Source organism: Pleurodeles waltl, chromosome 11 (genome assembly GCF_031143425.1).
Source record: "Pleurodeles waltl isolate 20211129_DDA chromosome 11, aPleWal1.hap1.20221129, whole genome shotgun sequence".
NCBI lineage: Eukaryota > Metazoa > Chordata > Amphibia > Caudata > Salamandridae > Pleurodeles > Pleurodeles waltl.
In genome coordinates, this window is record NC_090450.1 from 306,050,647 (window position 1) to 306,069,491 (window position 18,845).

An 18,845-nucleotide genomic window follows, 5' to 3' on the forward strand; every position below is an offset into this window, starting at 1 on the left:
ATAGAAGAGAGACATGTAATAGTCACCTACAGACTGGATCGTGCCACAATCCAGGAACTGTGTGCCCAGTTGGAGCCAGACTTGATTTCAGCTATCCGTCATCCCACAGGAATCCCCCCTCTAGTGCAGGTCTTGTCAGTACTCCATTTCCTGGCAAGTGGGTCTTTTCAAACTACAGTGGCCATAGAATCAGGGATGTCCCAGCCTATGTTCTCAAACGTGTTGTCCAGAGTGTTGTCTGCCCTGCTTAAACACATGCGCAGCTACATTGTTTTCCCTCAGGTGGAGGATTTGCCTACAGTGAAAGGTCACTTCTATGCCCTGGGACATACCCCCAACATCGTAGGTGCCATTGATGGGACACATGTGGCCTTGGTACCCCCCGCAGGAGTGAACAGATGTACAGAAACAGGAAGAGCTACCATTCGATGAATGTGCAGATGGTGTGTTTGGCCGACCAGTACATCTCCCATGTGAATGCCATGTTTCCTGACGCTTACATTCTGAGGAATAGCAGCATCCCTTATATTATGGGGCAACTCCAGAGGCACCGTGTGCGGCTAATAGGTGAGGACAAGGACCCTATACCCTGTGAATAGTTGCCTGGGGTTGTCCCTAAAGGTAAGTGTGTGTCTAACAGTTGTCCCTCGACATTTGCAGGTGACTCTGGGTACCCCAACCTGTCATGGCTACTGACCCCAGTGAGAAATCCCAGGACAAGGGCAGAGTAACGCTACAATGTGGCACATGGGCGAACTAGGAGGATTATAGAAAGAACCTTTGGCCTCCTGAAGGCCAGGTTCCGGTGCCTCCATATGACCGGTTCTCTGCACTACTCACCAAAGAAGGTGTGCCAGATCTTCGTGGCCTGTTGTATGCTGCACAATTTGGCTTTGTGACGGCAGGTGCCTTTTCTGCAGGAGGATGGTCCAGAAGAAGGTCTTATGGCAGCTGTGGAGCCTGTGGACAGTGAAGAAGGGGAGTTAGAAGAAGAGGATATCAACAACAGAAACAACGTAATCCAGCAATACTTCCAGTGAGACACAGGTAAGAAGACATTACTGCCTCCTACATCTCATACAGTTGTTAGACCTATCATATGTCTGTCACTTTCACCCAGTGTATGGACCCTGACCTGTCACTTTGCCTTTCCATTTCACAGATGTGGGTCCCACTGTGTGACCTCTGCTATGTTACCTCATGGACTAGAGCTGTGTGACATAGGTATGTTGACAATACAATGACAATTGCTATTTTCCTCAGTTATTGCACATACACATTTGTGAAAGCACAGACTGACTCCAGATTGTTTTGTGATTCAAGGGTGTTTATTTAAGTGCAAATTAGTGGAGGGATCGTAAAATGGTCAGGAGTGATGGTGGAGAAATGTCCATGGCAGAGTCCAGTTATTTGTCTCATAGGTGCATTGTCCAAAGAGGCATAGGAAGTGGAGCTAGGGCAGTTTAAGGATGGACAGGGTGATGTAGTGGGACGGAAGGATGACATTCAGGGTGGTCTAATTTCTTGGCGTGGGTCTTGCCATTGTTCTCTGTCTTTGTCGTGGATCTCAGGGACCGTTTGCGGGGTGGTTCTCCATCTCCAGGGGGTGGGGTGCTGGTGTCGTGGTCCTGTGGTGGTGCCTCCTGCCCACTAGCGCAGGCGGAGGTGGTGGGCAGTTCATCGTCCAGGCTAGTGTCAGGGGCCCCTTGTTGTGCCATAGTGTCCCTCCTGGTGTTCACAAGGTTCCTCAGCACCACTACAATGGTGACCAGGGTGGTGTTGATGGACTTGAATTCCTCCCCGATCCCCAAATACTGTTCCTCCTGCAGCCGCTGGGTCTCCTGAAACTTGGCCAGTACCGTTGCCATCGTCTCCTGGGAATGATGGTACGCTCCCATGATGTTGGAGAGGGCCTTGTGGAGAGTGGGTTCCCTGGGCCTGTCCTCCCCCCGTCGCACAGCAGTCCTCCCAGTTCCCCAGTTTTCCCGTTCCGCTATCCCCTTAACCGTGTGCCCACTGCCCCCAGGTCCATGCTGTTCTTGGGTTTGTGGGTTTGCCTGGGTTCCCTGTACTGGTGGTCACACCGCTGCTTGACATGTCCTGGGGACAGAGGGATGGGCCCGCTGTGTGGGTGCTGTGCTGGTGTTTCCTGAGGGGGAAGGCCCTGTGGTGGCATGTGCCAGTGTGTGGGGAACCGACTGTCCTGAGGTCCCAGATGGGCCGGGCTGGTAATCTAGATCCAGTTGGACATAGCTGCTGTCATCACTGTGGGCCTCTTCTGTGGGGGGAGTGGACATGTCTGGAACCTCCTGTCCGGTGACGTTGGGTAGGGGTTCTGCAGGGGTGTAAAGGCATGATTATTGCATCTGTGTGTGCCATCGTGTGCAATGGGTGGGTGACCCTGTACCCCAGTGCTTACATCCTTGTGTAGGACCTTGTGTGATAATTGTTTAGGGGTCTGTGTGGGTATCTGTAGTGGACCTGCTTTGGTGATGGATGTCCATGCTTTGTTGTTGCATGCAGGGCTTGGTGTTGGGATGGGTGGTTTGTGATAGTGGGACATATGTGAGGTGTTGGAGTGATGGGGGTGAGGGTGAGGGTGGGAGTATGTGATAGCATGCAGGTAGGGTGGGGGATATGGTAGTAAAGATTTGATTTACCAGAGTACATTCCTCCTGCTACTCCTACAAGGCCCTCAGGATGCAGTATAGCCAAGAACTGCTCCTCCCATGTTGTTAGTTGTCGGGGAGGAAGTAGGGGTCTGCCGCCAGTCCTCTGAACTGCAATCTGGTGTCTTGAGACCACAGACCGCACCTTCCCCCGTAGTTCGTTCCACCTCTTCCTGAAGTCATCCCGTGTTCTTGGATGCTGTCCCACTGTTTTGACCCTGTCCACGATTCTGCGCCATAGCTCCATCTTCCTAGCTATAGAGGTGTGCTGCACCTGTGATACGAATAGCTGTGGCTCTACCTGGATGATTTCCTCCACCATGACCCTGAGCTCCTCCTCAGAGAACCTGGGGTGTCTTTGAGGTGCCATGGGGTGGTGTGGGTGGTGTGTGTTGTGATGTGTGAGGGGATGTGTTTGTGTGTGTTGTGTGAGATGCATGGATGTTGTGTGAGTGATGGTGTTGTGTGCCTGTGGATACTAGTTTGTTGATGGTGGTGTCTCTCTCTGGCCTTCTATCGTTATTCTGGTCGCAATGGTCTGTGGGTGATGTGGGTGTGTGTTTTATATTGTATTGGTTGTGTGGGAGTGGTGTGTGTATGTGTATCAGGTGTGTGTATTTGGAATTGTTCAATGTGGTTGTGTTTTGTAAACGTGTGTGTATTTTGAGCGTGGCCGTGTGTACCACCAATGGAATACCGCGGTTGAAAAACCGCCATGTGGATTTGTGGATCGTGATAGTGTGGGCGTATTCCTGTTGGCGATGGAGGTTTTGTTATCGCCAGTTTATCACTGACCTTTGGTGTGGCGGACTTGTGTGGGTGTCCAGATTTTGGCGGATTCCGAGCTGTGGGTCGTAATAGCTGTAGCGGAATTCTGCCAACCCAGCGGTGTGTTGGTGGTCTTCTGCACGGCGGTAAGCTGGATTTACCGCCAATGTTGTAATAAGGGCCATAGTGTAGTGAGTGTTATAGTAGTGTAAGTTAAGGAAAAACCTACTCTTCCTAACCCCTAGTGTCTTAGAAAGGAGGGTAAGAGACTAGAACCTATAACTAGGTATATGCATGCATAGCTCTAGGTATAGAGTACACTTCTCTGTGGAAAGCCCCGGTGACAGAATGATAAGTCAATTGGAAGTACTTATCCCACCTCTGCACCACCAATGTAGGGGGCTGGCCTGGTTTGTAGTGGGTACCTAAGGTACTTACACCTTATACCAGGTCCAGTTATCCCGTATTAGTGAAATGTAGTCAGCGTCTAGAATCCAGGCTCTATAGGGGTAGTGACGATAAGCAGCCAAGACCTAACTTGGAGATATGCAAAGCTCATACAATACCACTGTAGTCGCACAGTTCTCACACACACGAAAGAAAATACTCAGTGTTACAAAAATAAGGTACTTTATTTTAGTGACACAAATGCCAAAAATACCTTAGAGACTATGGGGGTCATTCTGACCCTGGCGGTCACCGACCGCCAGGGCCAACGACCGCGGAAGCACCGCCAACAGGCTGGCGGTGCTTCCATGGGCATTCTGACAGCCGCGGTCAGAAACGGGAAACCGGCGGTGTCCCGCCGGTTTCCCGCTGGTTTCCCGCTGCCCCAGAGAATCCTCCACGGCGGCGCTGCTTGCAGCGCCGCCATGGGGATTCCGACCCCCTTACCGCCAGGAACAGGATGGCGGTAACGGGTGTCGTGGGGCCCCTGGGGGCCCCTACAGTGCCCATGCCAATGGCATGGGCACTGCAGGGGCCCCCTAACAGGGCCCCACATTGATTTTCAGTGTCTGCCAAGCAGACACTGAAAATCGTGACGGGTGCCACTGCACCCGTCGCACGCCTTCAACTCCGCCGGCTCCATTCGGAGCCGGCTTCCTCGTTGAAGGCGCTTTCCCGCTGGGCCGGCGGGCGGCCTTCTGGCGGTCGCCCGCCAGCCCAGCGGGAAAGCCAGAATGGCCGCCGCAGTCATTTGACCGCGGTGTGGTCATTCGGCGGCTCCCGCCGGGCGTCCGGTTACCGCCGGCGGCGGGAGTCGGAATGACCCCCTATATTCCCATAGGAAGTACGTAATATACCCAGTATACACACTAGAATGCACTAATAGCTGAAAAAACAGTTAGAAAACAGTGCAAATAGTTAAAATCACAATAGTTAGAAATGGGCCTGGGGGAATACAAATCATATACTAAGAAAGTGGAATGCAAATGTCGGTTTCCCACCTACCAAGTGTAGTGTGTGGAGGAGTGCTGGGAGTGTGAGAAAACACCAAAGGTAATAAAAGGTAAGTAATAGAACCCCCCGCAGAGCCCAGGAAAGCAGGAGTAATTCACAGTAAGTTTCCTAGAACAAGAACACATGATAGAAGAGTTTGAAAGAACCATAAGAGACTGCAAGGCACCAGCAATGGATTCCTGGACCTGAAGACCTGTGGAAGAAGGGGACCAAGTCCAAGAAGCTCTGATGAGAACAGGAGCCCCTGTTACCCCGATGAAGGTGCAAAAGAAGAACCACCGGAGAAGAAGAACAGTCAGTACTGCACCCAAAAAGATGAATGTGGTTCCTGGTTGGTGCAGATGATGTTGCATGCTGGATGGATGATTGCAGTCTGGTTTGCTTCGCTGGATTCCACCAACAAGCCTTGGCACATGCAAAGTTCGTAGTTAGTGGAAAATGGCCCTGCCTGGGACCAGGAGAAACCTGGTGGCCTCTACCCTTGAGGGGGAGACAAAAGGGCCTCTTAGCAGCTCAGAGCGCCCTCAGGTGACCAGGCAGCGTGCACAGAAGTCCTACTGCAAGGGGAAAAGGAAGGTGCAAAAGGAGGCCCAGGCAGCACTACACAAAGTAATGCCACGCTGTCGAAGAACCACGCAGGAGGCTGTGCATCACAGGAAAGATTTCTGGGGGTTGGAGCTGTATGGTAATTGAAGAACGCCATGGAAGGATGACAACAAGTCTTGGCAAATGCAAAACACTCAATGCATGGGGGTACTGTCTTGCATGGGAAGGCAAGCTCTTACCTCCACCCAAGTTGGACAGCTCGATTTCAGGACCATGGGGACCACTTCAGTCCCCCACCCGTGTTGCTGGATCCGTGCACTTCTTCAGGAGAGGGGACCCAAGCTACCAGTCGTCGCTGCAGAGGGGCGCCTGCTGAAGCAGGGAAATGACTCCTTCACTTCAAGGGATATTCCTTTGTTCTTATAGTGCAGGCTGAAGACAGGCAGTCCTCGGAGGGTGCACAACCTGGAAATAGTTGCAATTGCTGGCAGGAGCTGAAGATGCAATGTTGCAGAAGCCATCTTTTCTTCTTTTTTGCAGTTTGTAGAGTTCCTAGAGGGTCCAGATGCAGTTTCATTGGTAGAAGGTGAAGTAAAGGATGCAGAGGCCTCCTGCTGGAGTCTTGCAATCCGAATCTGAGTGAACACCCATAGGAGAGACCGTAAATAGCCCTGAAAGGGGGATTTGCCAGTTACACGGGTAAGCACCTATGGCCACTCAGATGCTCCCAGAGTGCCCTGCCAACTTGGAATCCAAGATGGCACAACCCAGGGACACTCTGGAGGAGCTCTGAGCACCGCCCCTGGGGTAGTGATGGACAGGGGAGTGTCACTGGGTTTCCTTTGTCCAATTTTACACCAGAGCAGGGAATGGGGGTCCTTGAACTGGTGTAAACTGTATTATGCAAGGAGGGCACCATCTGTGCCCTTCAAAGCCTTTCCAGAGGCTCTGGGAGGCTACCCGTCCCATACCTGTAACACCTCTTTCCAAAGTGAGAGGGTGTAACACCCCTCTCCCAAAGGAAATGCTTTGTTGTGCCTTCCTGGGCTTGAGCTGCTCAAGCAACAGGAGTACAGAATCCTGTCTGTGAGGTGACAGCAGATGGGTCTTCCTGGAAAACCTCAGAAGGCTGGTATGGCAGTACTGGGGGTCCACTATGGGTCCCCGGAGTGCATGGAATTATACAACCAATGCTAGTATCAGCATTGGGGTACAATTCCAAGATATTTTTCATCTGACATGGCCATATTCGGAGTTACCATTGTGAAGCTGGACATAAGTATTGACCTATGTCCAGTGCACGCGTAAAATGGTGTCCCTGCACTCACAAAATCCAGGGAAATGGTCCTTCAGGGTTGGAAAGACTGGTCAATGGGTGACTTAAAAGTAACCTGGTGCAGTGTAAATGGCTGTGAAAGGGTACATGCACCATTTCACTCAGACAGCAATGGCAGTCCTGTAGAAGACTTTGCATGTCCTCCCTATGGATGGCAAAAGTAATGCTACAGCCCATAGGGATCCCCTGGAACCCCAATGCCCTGGGTACCTAAGTACCTTACACTTGGGACTTATGAGGGGTGATAAGTATGCCAATTTGTGAAGAAATACTGAGTTACCAGCATGCAGTGAGAAAATGTAGAGGAGACAGAGCATAAGCACCGGGGTCCCGGTAAGCAGTGACACACTGAAAAACACTGACATAACTCAGAAATTGGGGGTAACTTGCCAAAAAGAAGGTTCTTTCCTACAATCATATGCTGCAAAACAACAGCCCAGTAATATGTACTAAAATTGAGCAGTGACCCCCCCCCCCGGGCTCTTGGATGAACCACTTGATTTGCAGGCCGTCTTGTCCTTGAAGTTTGCCACTAAAGATTTGAGCACATAGCTTCCAACTTTTTGAGCCATTGCCCTTCCAGCTCCAGGGGAACGGTTCTGAATAAACACAGCACTTTCTGCAAAAACAAACATCTTCAGTTATTTGCACCTGCCAGTTATAATAAGATGTGGCCCATTGTTTCTTCTTAAATTCTGCCTATCCTTCCCTAGCAGTGGCTATAGATACACTCTATAAATGGTGTTTAGCTGTGCTGTGATCTTTATTACCAAATATGGTGCATTATCTACCGTACGGTTATCTATCATGTCAAAATTATCGGTGCAAATCAACTGTGTTTTTTCCCTACTAAGATGATACTCTGGTATTCCTCTGCCAGTCTTTCTGCCTCCGTGAGAGCTGTCTGAGGATCCTGAGTGAGCAGCGCTAAATTGTCTGCACATGCTAATATTTTGGTTTCAAAGCCATTAACCTTAAGTGGGTGAATCATCTTGTCTTTTACCATCTACCTTATTAAGGAATCGGTATAGAGAGCAAGAGCAAGGGCAACCCTGCAGAGAGCCCAATGAAATCTGGATCTTTTCTGATTCTTGACCCACAATTTGGAGTTGGGCATAAGGGTGATAATATAGGGGGTCATTCTGACCCCGGCGGGCGGCGGTCGCCGCCCGCCTGGCGGGAACCGTCATTTGGCCGCTCCGCGGTCAAAAGACCGCTGCAGCCATTCCAACCGTCCCGCTGGGCCGGCGGGCGCTAACATTGTTAGCGCCCGCCGGCCCAGCGGGAAGGGGGCCTGCAACACTGAAGCCAGATACGAATGGAGCCGGCGGTGTTGCAGGTGTGCGACGGGTACAGTTGCACCCGTCGCGCTTTTCACTGTCTGCTAGGCAGACAGTGAAAAGCAGGCTGGGCCCCCCAGGGGCCCCTAGACACCCGTTACCGCCAGCCTCTTCCTGGTGGTGTAAACCGCCAGAAACAGGCTGGCGGTAAGGGGGTCAGAATCCCCATGGCGGCGCTGCTTGCAGCGCCGCCATGGCGGATTCGCCCAGCCGGGGGAAATCCGTCGGGAAACCGCCGGACCCGGTTTTCTGACCGCGGCTTTACCGCCGCGGTCAGAATGGGCAGGGAAGCACCGCCAGCCTGTTGGCGGTGCTTCCGTCATTCGACCGCCAGGGTCAGAATGACCCCCATAATGCCTTCAGAGCCTTCACTATACCCAGCTCAAACCCAGTATACTCAAAATCCCTCCAGAGATAATCCCATGTCACTCAATCAAATGCCTTCTCTGCATCAATAAGAATCATGACCAAAGGGGCCATTGTATTTGTAGCAATGTCATGTAGATTGATAGCTCGCCTCACATGATCTGCTGTGCCCCTGCCAGGGATAAACCTGGGCTGCCAGGGTGAGACCAGCTGGTCTATAATCCTCCCCATGCTGGTTGCTAAACGTTTTGAGTATACCTTAGTGTCTGAATTAATCAAGGCTATTGATCTATATGACCTAAGCTTTTCCGGTGGCTTTCCTTTTTTTCTAAAAACTATATTATTGGTTCCCTGCCAAGAGCTCGGATGGAACCCCTTCCTGCTGAACCCCGTGGAGCAGCTCACAGAGGTCCATAGCCAATTCAAGGAAGAATGTTTTATAGAATTCTAACAGAATTTGATCCAGGCCTGCAGCGTTTCTGGGAGCCAGGTCTTCAGAGCCTTCCCTAGATTCTCCATTGTTATAGCAGAGTTTCATACCTCAGACTCTCCTATATCTATAGCATCATTCTCACCTAGCTCCAGAAAAGTCTTTTAGTTGCCCCTCAGAGGGATATCGGTCTTCCATGTAAGGTTTTGCATAGTATTCCTCAAAAAGCTTAATGATATCTTCCGGCATAGTGGCCTCTTCAATCACTTCAATCGTTCGGTAAGCCTTGTGCTACTAAATGTGAAGGGACAATAATCTACCAGCTGACTTACTATATTTGTAAGCCTCAAACCTGTGGGCCTGAAATGTTCTTGAATAGTAGCTGTTCATCATAGCCTTTTTTTTTATAACAATAGACTGCTGAATCTTAAGCCCATCCCAACCTGCCTGTGTAAGCCCCATATGTTGTAGCTCCAGTTGTTCCAAGTCCGCCTTTAGTTACAGAGCTACAATGCTAATCATCTCTCCTCTCACTCCTGCCTTAATTGATTCCTATAATGCACCTCCAGAGGCACTATGCCTACTAATTTCCAAAAACTCTACTATCCATTTTTCATATGGTCTACATAATTGACAATTAAGAGCAGTTTTCTATCAAATTTCCACTTGCCAGGAGATTTACCCTTACCCAGTCCTGCAAGATCCAGAACTAGATCCAGAACTAAAGGACTATGATCATAGGAAATCCTCAGCACATCTTTTGTATGTGTTTCTTCACCAGGACCCAGTCACTGAGGTTACGGCACTGTTCCTGATGAGAAGAGGTTGTACCTGCTCCAACCTGATAAGGTCCAGAATGCACCAGGCCAGCTAGCCCTTTGCAATAATCAAGTATCATATCATCTGTATTGTTCACAGGTTTACAGGAATAGTTGGCAGTCTCATAGTTGATGATCTCATCAGGAGACAATCCCGTTTTCCGATCAGGTACACTGCGAAGACTCATAAGAAGCAAAGCATCAAGCCATTTCATTTCAAAGATGTCCAAGCACACACCTTGGCCAACCTAGATTTTCATGTCCCACTCACCTGTTGAACAAGACCTGAAGCCTCAGGTCTATAGCTGTAATGTAGTCTGTATTCCACTTCAATGCTGTGCACAACAATCTCAGGACCTCCTTAATAAAATAAGCCCTGCAAACTGATTCTAGAGAAGTCAAAAAGCCAAACACGGTTAAGAGTTCTCTTAACAACAGATATGTTACAGTGAGACTATAATTTCTTCTGGTCGGGTAAGTGTCAACCCAACATGAGAAGATGCATACAATCACCAAGACTTATCTCAACCTGTTACACACAGGAATCTCAGTAAAGTCTAACTTAGTTCAGGTAACGGGACCTCCTGATCTTCCTATGTGGCTTAGGGGGTCATTACGACCTCGGCGGTCTTTTCAAAAGACCGCCGAGGCCGCAGGAGACAGAATACCGCCATTGCCGGCAGTATTTCTGTCTCCCTATTATGACATTTCTTGCTGGGCCAGCGGAAATGTCACATCAACATTGCAGCCGGCTCGTAATAGAGCTGGAGGCAATGCTGATGTGCAGCGGGTGCAGTGGCACCCGTCGCGCACTTCACTGCCCGAAATTCGGGCAGTGAAATGCGTGATGGGGCTATGCCTGGGGGCCCCTGCACTGCCCATGCCAAGTGCATGGGCAGTGCAGGGGCCCAAGGGGCACCCCCAGTCCCCTTACCGCCGGCCTTTCCATGGCGGTGTGTAGTGCCATGGACAGGCCGGTGGTCGGGGACTCATAATCCCGGATATACCACCAGCCGTATTACGAGTTCCAGTAAAGTGACGGATATACCACCAGCCGTATTACGAGTCCATTATATCCTATGGAACTCATAATACGGCTGGTGGTATATCCGTCACTTTACCGTCACTTTTGGGACGGATTAACACCTCCTCCAAAGTTGTAATAACCCCCTCTGTCTGTTCAAACCCAAATGTCATCATCTCTGTTGACACAACCTGCTCTGACCCAACTCCTCTGTTCTTCTGTTGAAACTTCTTCCTGAAGCCTATTTGCCTTTTCCCATGTATCTGCAGTCATTAACAAAAGGTTGTAGTTGGTCTCACCCATTCCTTTATTTTTATACTCTTCATTAAAGAAACAGGCATTGTAAGCACAGTACTTTCCGACCTCATCATCATAATTGTTATCCAAGGTTACATGATCATTTCCACTACAATGTGCAAGACACTTAGGGGGTGATTCCAACCGCGGGAGCACCGCCAACAGGCTGGCGGTGCTCCCATGGGCATTCTGACTGCGGCGGTACAGCCGCGGTCAGAAACGGAAAACCGGCGGTGTACCGCCGGTTTCCCGCTGCCCTGGGGAATCCTCCATGGCGGCGCAGCTTGCTGCGCCGCCATGGGGATTCCGACCCCCATACCGCCATCCTGTTCCTGGCGGTTTTGGCCGCCAGGAACAGGATGGCGGTATGGGGTGTCGTGGGGCCCCTGGGGGCCCCTGCAGTGCCCATGCCAATGGCATGGGCACTGCAGGGGCCCTCGTAACAGGGCCCCACAAAGATTTTCAGTGTCTGCCATGCAGACACTGAAAATCGCGACGGGTGCAATTGCACCCGTCGCACCCCTTCCACTCCGCCGGCTCCATTCGGAGCCGGCATCCTCATGGAAGGGTGTTTCCCGCTGGGCTGGCGGGCGGCCTTCTGGCAGTCTCCCGCCAGCCCAGCGGGAAACCCAGAATAACCGTGGCGGTCTTCTGACCGCGCAGCGGTATTCTGGCGGCTCCCGCTGGCCCTGCGGTTACCGCGGCCGGCGGGAGTCAGAATGACCCCCTTAACCACTGTAAACTCTTCAGGCAACTGTAACATTTCAATAAGGTTTCTCACTTGTTCGCCATTCTGGTTTGGAGATCGTGAAGATGTCATGAATCCCCTAGGGGACCATAACTGTTTGAAGCACTGACAACACCAAAGCCGTACTGGCTATCAGTAAAGATTATCACTTTCAGCTGGTCTGAAATACAACCTGCTCTTGTGAGAGCAGTCAATTCAGCCACTTGTGTGGAAAATATTCCTTGAAGCCAGGCAGTTTCAACAACTCCTGAAATTGTGCAGAGTACATAGGCAGCTATCAGTCTTCCTCCATTGTCTTGTAAACACGAACCATCAACATATAGCACAAAATCAGATTCAGTTAGTGGCTCATCACATATATCTTGTCTTGGCTTGGTGCACAGATCAGTGATATCGAGACAGTTATGCTCCACTTCACTGTCATCATTTTCATTGTCAGGTGCAAGCAACAGAGTGGTAGGATTTAGAACAGCAGAGCACTTGACAGTCACATTTTCTTCAGGAAGAAAGACCTGTTCTTAGGAAGGTGGCTGGGTTCTAATCCTTGTCAACAGTAACTCCACCGAATGAGAAACATAAACAGTTAGTGGGTTACCCATGACTATGTTTTCACACTTGTCTGCTGACACTGATGGCTGCCACCGCTTTAAAGCAACCTGGCAGCGCAGACGCTACGAGATCAATAGTAACAGAAAAATAGCCCACAGGCATTCTGGCATTTTTGTGTAATTGTGTAAGTGGAGCACAGCCTTCCCTCTCACTGCAGAAAAGTTCAAATCACTTATAATTGGGCATTCCCAGTTCTGATGCACAACAGTGACTTTCTCTCAACTCTAGGAAGGCAATAAAGCAATCATTGTCCCGAGTACTGGATCAGACACATCCTTGTGTCAGCCTCTGCAAAGGCCTGGCTGCTTGGGAAAAGTTGGGTATCCACTGGCAACAGTAGCCCATCATTCCCAAAAACATCCTGACTTCTCATTTTCACATTTTCCGACATTTTTGCTTGTGATACTTTCCTTGCTCCTTTTGCAATGTGATGTCCAAGATATTGAACCTCTTTCTGACAATATTTCAACTTTCTTGGGGACACTTTGGGGGTCATTACAACCCTGGCGGATGGTGTTAAAGCAGCGGTAAGACCGCCAACAGGCTGGCGGTCTTTTTTTTAGTATTATGACCATGGCGGATACCACCATGGTCATCCGCCGCTTCACCGTTCCGCCCGCCAGGCGGAGACGACCGCTGGGCTGGAGACCTGGGTCTCCAGCCCGGCGGCCGTGACAATACCGCCGCCGGTATTTTGACCCGGCTTACCGCCGTGGATTTCCAGCGGTAGGAACCGCCATGAAATCCATGGCGGTAAGCCCTATCAGTGCCAGGGAATTCCTTCCCTGGCACTGATAGGGGTCTCCCCTACCCCCTACCCCCACTCCCTCCCCTACACCCCCCACCACCCCTGCCACCCCTCAAAGGTGGCAGGGCCCCCCTCCCCACCCGACCCCCAACATCACATAACTCACACACGCAGGCACCACCAACACACATACACGCACGAACATCAACATACATGTCTACATCCACACACTCAGTCAGACACGCACACCCATATACAGACATACACGCACACATCCATACAGTCATACATACAGACATACACGCACTCATTCCCAACACACGGAACACACCCTCAAGCATACACGCACTCACACTCCCCCTCTACATATACAGACCCACACCCCCATGCACCCACACAACACACAACACCCCCAAACCCTCCTCCCCTAACGGACGATCGACTTACCTTGTCCGTCGATCCTCCGGGAGGGGACGGGAGCCATGGGGGCTGCTCCGCCGACACCACACCCCCAACAGAACACCGCCGCGCCGAATCACAGGACGTGATTCACTGGGCGGTGTTCTGTCGGCGTGGCGGTGGCGCAAGCTCCACTTCCCCGCCGCCCACCAGTATGGCTGTTGGCGGCTCTCTGTCGTAAAAAGGACGGAGAGCAGCCAACAGTCATAATACGCCGAGCGGCAAACCGCCACTACTGGCGGTCTTCCACACGGCGGTCCCTCGGCGGTCTTGTTAAAAGACCGCCGAGGTTGTAATGACCCCCTTTATGCCCAATCTCAGCCAGGGTGTTTCAAAAATGTAATGGTATCCTACTTACAGGCTTCTTTAGTGTTCAACACCACCGGTAGGCCATCAATGTATTGAGTTAGGACTGAGTTACAAGACATGACCAGGGACTCCAGATTCATCTGGTTAAAGATGGAGGAACTGTCAATATACCCTTGTAGGATTCAGCACCATGCCAAACCAGTTTTTCTGAACCCAACTGTGAAAGGAACTAAGGGGGTTATTACAACTTTGGAGGAGGTGTTAATCCGTCCCAAAAGTGACGGTAAAGTGATGGATATACCACCAGCCGTATTCCGAGTCCATTATCTCCTATGGAACTCGTAATACAGCTGGTGGTATATCCGTCACTTTTCCGTCACTTTTGGGACGGATTAACACCTCCTCCAAAGTTGTAATAATCCCCTAACTGTTGTCATGCAACAGTATCAAAAAGAAACCCTGCACAAATCAATGAACGTGAACTACTCACATGGAATATGGAAGAAAATCACAGCTGGATTTGGCACCACAGGACAACAAGGAACAACAATGTTGTTCACTTCCTCAGGTCTTGAACAATGCATTATTCCCCTTTGGGCTTCTGTAAGCCCATAATGGGTGAATTGCATGGACTCCCCTTAATCTCCTTCAGGGTACTGGAGTAATCCCAGCAATTGTTTTAGGTAACAAATTATAATGGGATGTTCTTGGATAATCAGCATTTGGCTTCACAGTGATTCGATGTGTTCTATACCTTTGATCAACCCGATGACTTTTCCTGAAAAATTCCAAACCTCAGACCTGATGTGCCTTCAAGGTCTGGAAGTAAATCATCAGTGGTCATCATGGTAAACAATGTAGTATACGAACCGTCGTTCACCAATTTAAAGGTGACATCCTCATCACTAGTTTGCATTTCTATGCTTTTCAGAGTACAATAGATGATGCAGTTCAACTTGCAAAGCTCTTCCTAAGAGGCTTACTGGACAAAAATCACACACCAAAAGTCAGTGATTCTCTTCAAAGGATCCTACTGTCACAGGCACTTCTGTCGTTCCTTGGGATGTCATTTGTTTATTCGCAACTCCTATAACATGGATCATTTTTCCCAAGAGGGAGAGTTTTGGGATTTTTACTGTTCTCAGAATAGAATTGGTAGCACTAGTTTCAACCCAAATTGACCCCTGGTGGTAATTTACCTCACCATCTACGAACGGACCACTCTGGTCTACCACAAAGACTGCGCCAAGTATGTAGTCTTCAAGCTGACTAATCGGAGCTACAGTTCTCAGAAGTCTCAAACATAGGAAACTGGTGAAAGGGATTATTGTCTTTAAAGGCATTCAAATTCTTGTTGGGAACATTATTTGAATTCAGTCTGGGGCCACTCACATTTTGCAGTGGCATCAGGGGTTGTGGAGCCTGCATCACTGGGGCTTGTGGTACATTCATATCTTGCCCTCTCTGTCTCCGCACATGTTGTATCTGTACAGGGTTGCTATTCTGGTGCTGTACAAACCCTGATTTCTGAAACTGGTTGGCTGGCTTAAGATGACAATCCATCATCCAATGCCCAAACTTACTGCAAAAATATAAAAGGAATTGTCTTCAGACTACCCACATCCATCCCTGTACTAGGGTCTACTGGATCTTCTCAACCTCTAACCTGAATCACAGTAGTACCCTGCTGATGAACACCCTGCATAAGACCAACATTCCCTACAAATGGCTGGACCTGACTACTTCTCTGAACAGTCTCCACCTGGGCAACCATTAACTTCTCCTTCAGCTTCTTCTGTTTCATCTCAATTTCATCTCTGCAATACTTTGCACACCTCAAGATTTCATCACCTGATTTATTCTACCAACAAATCAAATGCTGTTGAATCATCATGCTAATTTCAAGTATCAATCCGGTCACAAATCCTGGCACAAAATGTCCCATATCCTTGTGGTCCATCCTCTCCATTTCACTGTATTTCTTGAACACCTGCCACAGTCTCTCATAATAGAATTAATTGACTCTTTAGGTTACTGAGTCGTTCTATCAATCTTAGTATAATCAATTCTTTGGGGGGCATCTTCAACCTCAAGAAAGTCATTACCTGCTAATAATTTTTCATCACCAAAGGTGAAGGACCTTTGGTCACTAGACTCCTTGGCAGTTTTGACTCAGGCCATTCAACTGTTACTGTACATTCCATCCACATCACTCGGAACCACAATGTCAAACATAGTGTTCAAATTGACCCACATCACCTGTTAAATCTGCACAAATCCCTCAACTTGTTTGTACCATTCCACTGGCTTTTCCCTCAGCTTTCAAAAGTGATTAGTCTATTCTAAGGCACATGAACTTAACCTCCAGCAGGCACTTCTTGCAACAGTCAATTTGATGGGTTTGCTTCTCCTGCTACAGGAGAGGGTGGTCTTCCTGTCTGTTTCTTTGGTTGTTTCTTTCTCACCCATTGATTTTCGTACTTATTTAGCTCATTCCATTTCCGAATGTGTTGAATCAGCTCTCTAATTTGGATTTTATCCCTGATGATCTCAGACAGGCTTTGCCTTCCTCATTAAAGCAGATATGATAATTCTTCTGTAAGGCTTTGGTCTTGTTGGTCTGCAGCACTGCCTTAACCACCAGCTGCACCAGGGACAGTCAAATTATAAACTGTCTTTTCTGGAAGATCATGTTTATACATGGGAACCACAGGACCAATAATAACTGGGTCAGTAAGAGCACCAGCTGTTTCTCGTATAGTAGGGTTAGCAGGGACATGAATTCCCAAAGCTTCTCCCATTGGTTCACAATGTGCATTCACTGGACTACCCCCTACTAAACCAGGATTGACATTTACCAGAATCACTGTTGCTGACCTCATTCATATTATCTGCCTCTTTTTGCTCTCCTTCCTTTGATTTTTTTGTCCTTTTTCTTTTCCTTCTCTCTCTCAAATGGTTCACTCATTAAGGTTAGGTATAATCTAACTCCCTCTATCATGTCAGTTCTCCATTTCTTTTTTTCATCACCCCATCTAACATCTGCATAAGCATGCATTGCTTTTCAAGCTCTTACCCAATACTTCTCTTTGTCTCTAGCATGAGCAGCAAGTTCACAAGTGTTACGTTCCTCCTACTGTGCAGTTCTAGAAGGTGGTTTTATCTCATATAACATTCTCCTCTCGCCTCAAGTTTTCAATGATCCTCAAATTTAATGTGCCACAATGTGGAAACCTCAATGCACTTTCTTCTTCTGTGATCTAGTGCCATTGATCAAACCAAATACAAGTATGATGTCCTTCATTTATTGCCATATAACGACCTTTAGTATCTTCAGGAGGTACCTCTTTTCCCTCACTACTAGGTATAGGTAGATCTGTAAACAAACCTGGTATGACCTTAAAACAATGATGTCAATCTCACTCCTTGCAGTGGCTCACCCTCCTTTACAATGCACACACGCACTGTTCTTAGAATCAATCACATATAACAAAATACACTACAATAACCTTTGTCTGCTCCACTAAAGAATTGTCAGTAGTCAGTCACACAAAAGTCAAACTTATCAAGCACTTTGACAAACCTTGACCTGCAGGGTAACCTTCAGATTTGTATGGATTCACCCTGCACATTTATGTCAACCGCCTCACATTCATGCAAGGAAAAAGTCTCTATCTCAATTCACCATCCTCAATATCTCATGACAAGCACCACCAAACTTAGCAGACAATTGCAAAATAGTGTATTTCACACTTTACAGTACTATCCTGGGATCTTATGTCATGTTGGATCGGATAACTTCTTTTACTAAACACCACACTCACACAACATTCAAAATATCTCTGCAAAACACCATCAAAACTCTAAAAAATACCACAAGCTTAGCATGAACCACTGCAATTTAGGACCCTATTGATACTCACTCTACTGCTGATATGACTCTCTCTGAAATCTCTGGAACTCTAACTATCCTCCAAATTCTGCACCTGGGCACTAGGGACTGGGTTCTAGGGACTAACTAATATAGAATAAAGGGTTCTAGATCCTCTTACTTCAGGATCCTGACCATCCTCACTCTGCTAGCAGGTGATGACACTCAGGCCCATATTTTTTCTTCTCCTCTTTTGACAGATCTTTTTAGGAGTCTTGAGGATAAAGGGGAGTTAAAATCAACACTTCAGATCATTTAACAGTGTAACCTATTTGGTCACAAATTAAACTCCGGAGACAGAGAGTAAAATTCAAAAGTTTATTACAAATTTAAGGGTGGACTTATGTAAATGAGTTTCAATTACATGCTTTATAAGTACAGAATCACCAAAGGTGAGGTGAAGTGTCGAACAAGATTAAATTGTATAAGCATAAGGCATACAAGTATATCCATTGCAATAATACAAAAGAGAAGGAATAAAATGTGATGATCAGTATATAAGTCATGGTCCTCGTGCCTAATCATTGGAAAATCTAATTTAATCTGAGTACCCTAACTGAACTATAGGGAAATCCTAATTATCTATCAGGAAATCTAGGAGATGATGGGAATATAGGAAAGTGTCAGCATAGCAGAAACCTCAGTAGAAGTTCTCATAGACAGGTGTTGCGTAGCATAAAGCCACTCAACAGGATAAAGAGTAGAGAGGTCTGTACCCCTCCAAGTCTCAGGGAAATCTGCTCTCATCAAAATCTAAAGAGAATTTGTGGCTGAATAAGTATGTGAGTACCAATTAAACATGCACAACCTTTGAGAAATCCATGTCATCAACACCAGTAATTTTCCTTCTTCCTTGCACAGTTGAAATTGGCAACGCCTTTCAAGTTCTTATCTCACCAATCGAACATCAGGATGATCTTGAGTGTCTTGTGGATCCTGTTACGCAAACAGGAGTCTCAATCTCAGTTGGTTAGTGCTCTTTTTGT